Source organism: Tenebrio molitor, chromosome 2 (assembly GCF_963966145.1).
Source record: "Tenebrio molitor chromosome 2, icTenMoli1.1, whole genome shotgun sequence".
Classification (NCBI taxonomy): Eukaryota; Metazoa; Arthropoda; class Insecta; order Coleoptera; family Tenebrionidae; genus Tenebrio; species Tenebrio molitor.
Genome location: NC_091047.1, coordinates 18,831,414 through 18,839,566, shown reverse-complemented (window position 1 = coordinate 18,839,566; position 8,153 = coordinate 18,831,414). Strand labels below are relative to the sequence as shown.

Below are 8,153 nucleotides of genomic sequence, written 5' to 3'. Positions count from 1 at the left end.
AAAACGAACGGCCCATAAGAAAAACACGACCACCGGATGAGTCACGCCACGAAGGGAAACCCTTTCTCAGAACCACCAGCTATGATGTCAGAACTAAAAATATCGCGGTGACTAAAGACCGCTCGCCCAATTGCGGCGCAGCTCCGTGCGACGCTATACGAACCGTGCCGACGGTCCCCGAAGCCTTACTCTCCCGACCTGGGACGTCGAATAATGTTTTCGAAGAACGATGACTCACCCGTGGGTCGGTTCTGATTTGTTGAAAGCAATTTATTCGAAAAAGATGCAGTTTTGTTTTGTTTTAGCTGATTTTTTATGGTGTTCTTCGGCCACACGCCGGAAGCGCGAACCGCAACCTTTGATAAAGAATGACTCAGTTTTGATTTGTTTTTGTACATTTTATTGTTGAGCGTCATTACGATAAACGAGTAGCGCTGATTATAAACAAATGCAGTTATTACCTATACAAATTCTAATTTAATAATTCTGATAAATAGGTGATAACACAATCAAACTGGTAATTAAGATCGTTAAATTTGAACAAAGGTGCCAGCAAAGCTGGTTCTTTCTGGGTCATCGAAATCGTACGCGTATTCAAAATGTAGCGTTCTTATCTTATATTTTGTTCTTATCAATTTTGCTTATTTTCTAAGTTTCTGTTTAGTATACGACGTACATACTTACAAATCAAATAGTAATCTAGTTGAAACAACGTGAAAAATCTAGCGCAACAGGTATGGTTTACACTTTGTCACACTTTTGTTGCAATCAAAAGTGACCTTATCTTCGTGATTTTGAAAGTATCGGAGCAATACGAGTATTTGGCGGAATATGTGTTTTAAATGGGGTTATTTTGTGGATTTTTTAAAACTATGTACATACATATAATACAATGAGAAAAAAATTTGTTAAAGTTCGAGTTTTTTTAAATTGAATTTTCTTGCGTGTTATGAAGAACTCCGGGAACATTTTCCCGCCGAAGTAGTCGACCATTCTTATGACGATGTTTGTCGAGTTGTAAGGAAAACTGTTGAATTGTTTAGAGAAAGCGGAAGTGTTGAAAGAAAAACCGGTAGCGGAAGACCAAACAGAACAGTCGAGGGAGTATAGAGTTGTTCCAAAACTCAGGCGTCAGCAGATAACTACGAATTCTACTCTTGCATTTAATATAAATTTTACAAGAATTCCCTTTTTAAACCCTAGAATCTTACAGCCTTTAATTATAACAATTTTATACTGGCAAATCGCAGAAGAGTGATTAATTAATTATGCAGGTAAATTGTTCACATCTCAACAAAATTAATACGTATTAATGAACAAATAATTTGAACAATTCATTTAGTCCATTGTACATAGCCGGCCGTACTGATTGATGATAACAAATCACACATTTAAAGATTTTCGTTTTTTGACTGCAACCAGAAAGAAATGTTCACTTCTTAGGAATATTGCGAAATTATGCTAATTGATAGTAAAAATGAAAGGAATTCTAAAACTAGAATATATTAATTTGAGAATCATTTCAGGGCAAAAATGTTACTGCTTGAAGAATATATTTCAAATTTTACGTGCGCTAGGTACTATGTACTTTCACTACGTAGAATTTAGTGATTTTTATGTCAACCAATCTCTCGCTGGACAAACTAAATATATCACAATAATTTTTTTATAAACAACACCTAAAGCCATTTTCTAGGAAACGCATACGTTTATAAAACAGTACTTTTTACACAAGTGGGAAGCTGTGCGTTTTATGCATGAGTTCCATAGAATATTTTTCTACGACTGTCAACAATCAACATCAAAACACATATGTATTTAAAATTTGAGGTTTCTAAATCGCCAGAAAACTTCATCGTTATAGTCATAATAAACTTACCTTTAAGAAATTGTGTGTAAATGGTTAATTTAACAGCGTTTTAATTCATGAACTATTAGGCTTTGGACATTTTTTGTTGCAGAATCCGTTCCAGACTAAATAATAATATATTAAGTATAAAGAACGGTAATGACAATGTACCGATCGAAGACAATTGTTTGGAGGAGGAGCATGCGACGACTTCAAAATTGTCTGAGATCGGTACATTCTCATTAACGTTCGTGATGCTTATGAGATTTTTTGCGCAATTGAATATTTATTACAAAACATTCACATCTAGAATAGGCCCAATACGATACGTGTTTATACCCTTCACATCGTGTTGCCACAATGTCGATTTTTGTATCGCGTTTCTAAGGCAATCTGCAAACAACCACCGCCATTGCAGTTTTTGTGCGCAAATATCGCCAGTTGTGTTGAAAATCAAGCAGTAAAATGAGTGATATTAGTGATTCCGAAAACCAAGTGGGTGTTGTAGAAGAAACTTTGAATGTGGGGTGCGTCACAAATAAAGAATTTTTGAAACTAACGACCTCAACGTATAATTAAGAAGATAAGGAAAATTTAGGGTATGTCGCGGCAAGTTCGCTAATGTTATTTCATTACAGTGGCAAGGAAGGCCAACTACAAGAGCTGTGTGAGTTTCCAGAAAGTGCTAACATCTTGTCTTCAACTTCTGTTCACATAAATAAAGAATTTCCGAAACCAACGACCTCAATGTGTAATCAAGAAGACAAGCAATGTTCAGGGTATGAAAATTTTGATAATGCTAATGTCGCGGCAAGTTCCCTAATGTTATTTAATTGCAGCGGCAAGGAAGGTCGACTGCAAAAGCCGTATCAGTTTCCAGAAAGTGCTAACATCTTGTCTTCAACTTCTGTCTACATAAATGATGAATTTTCGAAACCAACAACCTGAATGTGTAATCAAGAAAACAAGGAAAATGCGGGGTATGAAAATTTTGACAATGCTGATGTCGCGGCAAGTTTGCCAATGCTATTTCATTGCAGCGCCAAGGAAAGCCAACTATAAGAGCTTTATGAGTTTCCAGAAAGTGCCCCCACATCTTGTCTTCAATTTCTGTCTACATAAAAATTATTATAATAATCGATTAATTTTGAATAAATTTTACTTACCGTTCTAGAACACCAAAAATTACTTACCGTCGAGTTTATCGTTAGGAACGAGTAAACAGAGCTTACCGTCTTGGAAACAGACGTGGTAAACAAGCAAATAGAGTACAATCGCGCAAAATAAAATTTGCAGTTAATGGCTGAAGCGCTGAAGTGTGCTTCTGGAACACTCTGTACCCATAATGCGAGGGAAATTATGGAAACATATCCACATCCATTCAAAAGGTTAGTATCATTAGGCAAATAAAGAAATAAATTAAGACATACGCTTTTTTATTTATAGTCTACTTTGAAAATATTTTTCTCGAACGTACCTTTTAAAACTTTTCACTGTTGGTCTTTGTCGTATAACTTGATAAATGTTTGGCACAACATCAGAGTTTTGAAATGGCTGCCACTATTTCAGCAGTTCTGCTAATCTCAAAATGTGAAACGTGTGAGTTTCGTAATAATGGTACCAATCGGTTAAGTAGATCTTAAGATATTATGACAGCCATTAAAAAAATGTTTCGAGAATATCGTTTTAATGAGGATTTTCTTTCGAACTGCTATAAATACGTCAGTTTTGGGAATTTCGGTATAGGGTTTTAAAGAGACATTTTCGAAATCTTTAAGGAAAATCTATTGGAGAAAAGTGGATGTTTCTCAATTTTTAGACTCGAATATGTCAAATAGGTTGTTCCAGAATAAATGACGGTCACAGCAAACTACATTCAAATAAATACAAGTAAATATAAGTTTCTAACTTAATGCAAAGAAATAACACTTTGCTGGTTCCATTACACACTTTAAAATTATTCTATTGCGCCATGTGCCATGTACACTTTAGTTGTGAATACCAAGTGAGCCATTAAATTGCATTTGTAGTAGCAAAAGAAACTTCATATTTGCGAAATAACATTATTTTATTCAACATAATAGTCCTTGAACTCTACACACTTAGCACGTTTATAAAATAAAAGGTAGTTAACTCTAACCTTTTGAAAAAAAAAATTTTCTTGGTCTGCAAACATCTCTAGGGCATCTCGTTTGACATAAATCTTAATCCTTTTAAGATTTGCTTGGGTTTTGGAGTTAGGTAATAATCCGAAGGGACCATTGATCCATTGATTCTTTTGCAGGATAACAAGTAACTTGTGAGCAGATGCACCTTTAGAACACTTTTCACATTTTGGTTGGAAGTTGTGTTAATAGAGAACAGTAATAACGAGTGTTCAAATAAATTTGTGGTCAAGCAGGTCTGGTTTTCTCTCTTGTCCAGACGGTCGCCTTTCTAGTTGACAAATCCTTCAGATGCATAACCTCATTTTGATTGTACCTTCATTTGTTGTAATAAATGACAAATTCAAGTTCACGGTTCATTTTATATTATTTCTCTCACTTTTACAACGGTTTCTAGAATTCGCATTGATGGTCGTCCACTCCCACTCTTTCATTCTAGATTTCTTGTTTCACGAAATATTTTACAGCTGATGAAGCCATAACGGGTGTTTTTTTAAATTTGGCGTCGAAGTAGGCGTTGAACTGTCGATTGTGAACTCACTATACAGGTTACGGATCACGGATCAGCTGTTTAAATCTTGGGCTTTACACGAGTGGTGCGATCTCAATAGACTCTCCAACGCCTACTTCGACGCCAAATTTAAAAAAACACCCTTTACATTAACGTTAACAGAAACAAAACTAAGCACCAAGCCACTTGACTACACACATTACATTCTTCTTGATCGGTTTTTACTCTTACATAAAGAGTGTTTTTTTTTTAATTTGGCGTTGAAGTTGACGTTGAAGAGTCGATTGAGAACCCACCGCTCGTGTAAAAGCAGCTGATGCGTGATCCGTTATCCGTATAGTGCATTCACAATTGACGTCATTACAAAAGTGAATTGATTGTATATAAGATTCTGGTTCCTAGGGGAGTTTTTGAGAGTTAAATTTGCATTGGCAGCCTGGTTGCCACAGACTTTGTACAGTAAATGCAAGCAAATCTAAATATGTAGTTAACATAATATTTAAAATGTATTTGTCACTCTAGAAACATTTTGATAATTAACAATTTTATTTAAACACAAATAGTGCCAATTTTGCCAATAAAAGTGCAGCCAATTATCAATCGAAAAACGCCCCTAGGAACCAGGATGGAGCCAACTCTATGTAATATACCTACTAACTTTAGTTGTTGTCACCTTCATTCGCTTTTAATCACCCTTCAGACATTTGGCTATCGTTTTGCCATTTCCTTCAGAAAATTTCAACCGTAATATATTATTATTCATTCGTTTTTACCGGTAATTCTGATATATGAACGATTACTTATGGTTCCTCGTGCTTCGCACTCGTGCAAATTTGCCTTGCAATAAGCAACAGTTCATGTCCCTGGAAATATGTACCAGGAAAAAGATAATGAACGAAATATCTTTTTTCCACTCTCTACAGTTTACATGGTAAGTACGTTGTTATGACAATGATTTGATGGATGTAGGTACATACAACTTTCTTGACCTATTGTTTTTACTACGGAGTGATCAAGAATGACTGAGTCTGTTGGTAACAATGAAATTTGGCAAATTTAAAATTTACCAACGAAGGTTAATTTTTGTAATAGTATAAACATAACCTGCATTACCAAGACTGTTTTTAATGTCATCTTAAGTTAAAAAATCCGGTCAGTGCGTGGTCAGTGCCAATTACTAGACAAAAATCACCAGTATTTTCAATTGTTTCATTGCCAACAGACTCAGTCATTGTTGATCACGCTGTATTAACGACGGGATGTAAGTGACCACTTACCTCCCTAGGGAAAATAAGTGACAAAAATTAAATCAAACAAAACAGTAATATCCCTTCTGGTAACGTTCCTTCGATTTCTTTGGTAGGGGGCAACCGTCACATACATATTTTATTTAAGTAGATATTTAAAATTTAAAGAAATAGAAATATGTATATAATTAATCAACTTAAGTAGGTACAATCGGGGCCATCCAAAAGTGAACGATAGCTTGCGAAAGTTTCCGTATTTCGTTAGATTAAATTAGGCTGTTTTCATTGGCGTTCGTGCAGCAGGAAAATGCAAATCTTACTGCAATGTAATTATTGTAATTCTCTCGCCACAACAGCCAGCGACCAGTTTTCTTCTAGCTTTGCAATAGCTTTAGCTGTCTGAGTGAGATGTCGTGGCAATTAAAAAAAAAAATTCAATATTTTTTTTAACGTTAATATCAAACTATGACATTTTAGGACGCCTATGGTTTAAAGTAAAAATCAAACTACGGGGTGATCAAGAAGGACTGTTTAAGTTGGTAACACTGGATCCTATTTTAAATCGTATAACAGGAGTAACTTCCGGTTGTTGGTGGCTTGTCGTTGTTAATGCTATACCTATATCAGATATTTGTAAAATAAACCAACAAAACATATCCAGTTGCAGTGTTATAAATAACCGAATTAAAAAATTTTCTTAATTGTACTGCCAACTTAAACAGTCCTTCTTGATCACCCGGTATAAAAAAAAAACGTTCACTTTTGGATGGCCGCAATTGTACATAACATTTTTGTTTTTAGTATTTAAAATAAATTCATCACAAAGAAAGTATGCAATTCAAAACAAAATAACTTTGAGAGTCGAAAAAATATTACAAACAATTCGGGAGGTAACTAATATTAAAACCAGTCTCGGACGCAAACAAGTCTTCGACAGGTAAATATTAGTTACCCTTAATGTTTAAATAACTATTTCATGCTCGTTTCCTGAGCCTGAGATACATAACCGGGAAAGTGGTATAATTATATAAACTTTCCCGGTTATATACCTGACGAGGCCCGACCTGACTTGACATCTGTCAAAGATAACCTCAAAATTTACAATTAATTAATGTTTTTTAAGACTTTGCCTATACGAACGTGAAAAACATTATTCAATATTCGCGCGCTGTCACTTTATAGGTATTCGGCCTGTTTTACATCTCTCGGCTGACGCCTCGTGCTTCAAATTTCGGCCGCATACCTGAAAAGTAATGTGACAGCGCTACTCATATGAAAATAACTAATTTCGTTATAAGTCCGGTAGGTACTCGTTTAGACATTCTTGACTCGGCTCCTAACGTCGCCTCGTCCATAATGTCCAACTCGTACTGTTACAAATACTACCAGATGTACTATTGCGATCAATAAATTTTGGACACTAGTGTCATCGTATTATGTATTACTAACCTTAATTTTGATTATTGTGTCAATTTTGAAAATGTGAATGTCAGATTTACCGACAAGAAGTTTTAAAAATCAGACAAATGGAATAGAACGAAGTTTTAATAAATAGAAAATAAATCAATAAACTTAATATTTTGTCATCGCTCATATTGACAAATTGTAAATAAATTTGACAATTTCATCATTCATGTGTGACAATTTTAATAAACCATGATTTAGAGTAATTTTTTTGACAGAAAAATGATTTTCAGACGACCACTGTGAAATATGGCACATTTCACACGGTTTTTCCTTAGTGAAAATTTAAAATTGCAAACGATTTCAACACGAACACGAACGAACAGCCTAACCGTGTACAATGAAAAATTTGAGAAATCTGATTGGCCGACAGCTGTGTGTTTTTATATTGTACACGGGCCGATGATTAACGATGTCTATCTCCGCGCAACGGCATAATTATTTTGTCCGCAGCTCTGTCGAATGATATTTGAAGTTTGAAGGGATGCCGAATATTAGCGTTTTTTTTGTGGTCGTCGGAAAAATATCGTGTATACCATTCCAAAATTTAATTATCGCAATAGTATATCGTAATGTATTTTTCCTACAATCGATGTAGAAAGTAAGTCTTTGCACTTGCATTTGACAACGCACAGTTGACGTTTTCCGAGGACTGTCATTTTGTCGCTCACGCGCGAAAAAATGTAGAAAACGCTGGCTCTTCGAATTTTTTGTTAAAATCAGATGTCCAGTGATTATTGTAACTAGTGACAACGGATAAACAGAAAGAATTGTTGTGTCAGTTTGTGTCGGTGTTCTTTGTGTTTTTGCAAAAAACGTTGCTTAAAAGCCTGTAGAAGGAAGGGAAACTGTTGAGGAAGCGTTTTCGTGTACACCTCCCGAAATTGTAAGTGCAGCAAAAGAAAAACCGTAATTAT

General features: G+C 35.1%; 1 long non-coding RNA gene across 3 annotated transcripts; it reads left to right on the top strand.

Annotated features, from left to right (window-relative positions):
- Positions 1 to 205: 205 nt before the first annotated feature.
- On the top strand, positions 206 to 4,366 carry LOC138123010 (uncharacterized). 3 transcript variants are annotated; one of them, XR_011156683.1, is made up of 4 exons: positions 206 to 734; positions 2,488 to 2,628; positions 2,689 to 2,829; positions 2,890 to 4,366. It is a non-coding gene; the product is annotated as an uncharacterized lncRNA (long non-coding RNA). The 3 variants fall into 3 exon arrangements; XR_011156682.1 differs by lacking the exon at positions 206 to 734 and adding an exon at positions 743 to 2,448; XR_011156681.1 differs by lacking the exon at positions 206 to 734 and having other exon boundaries at positions 743 to 2,628.
- Positions 4,367 to 8,153: the final 3,787 nt, after the last annotated feature.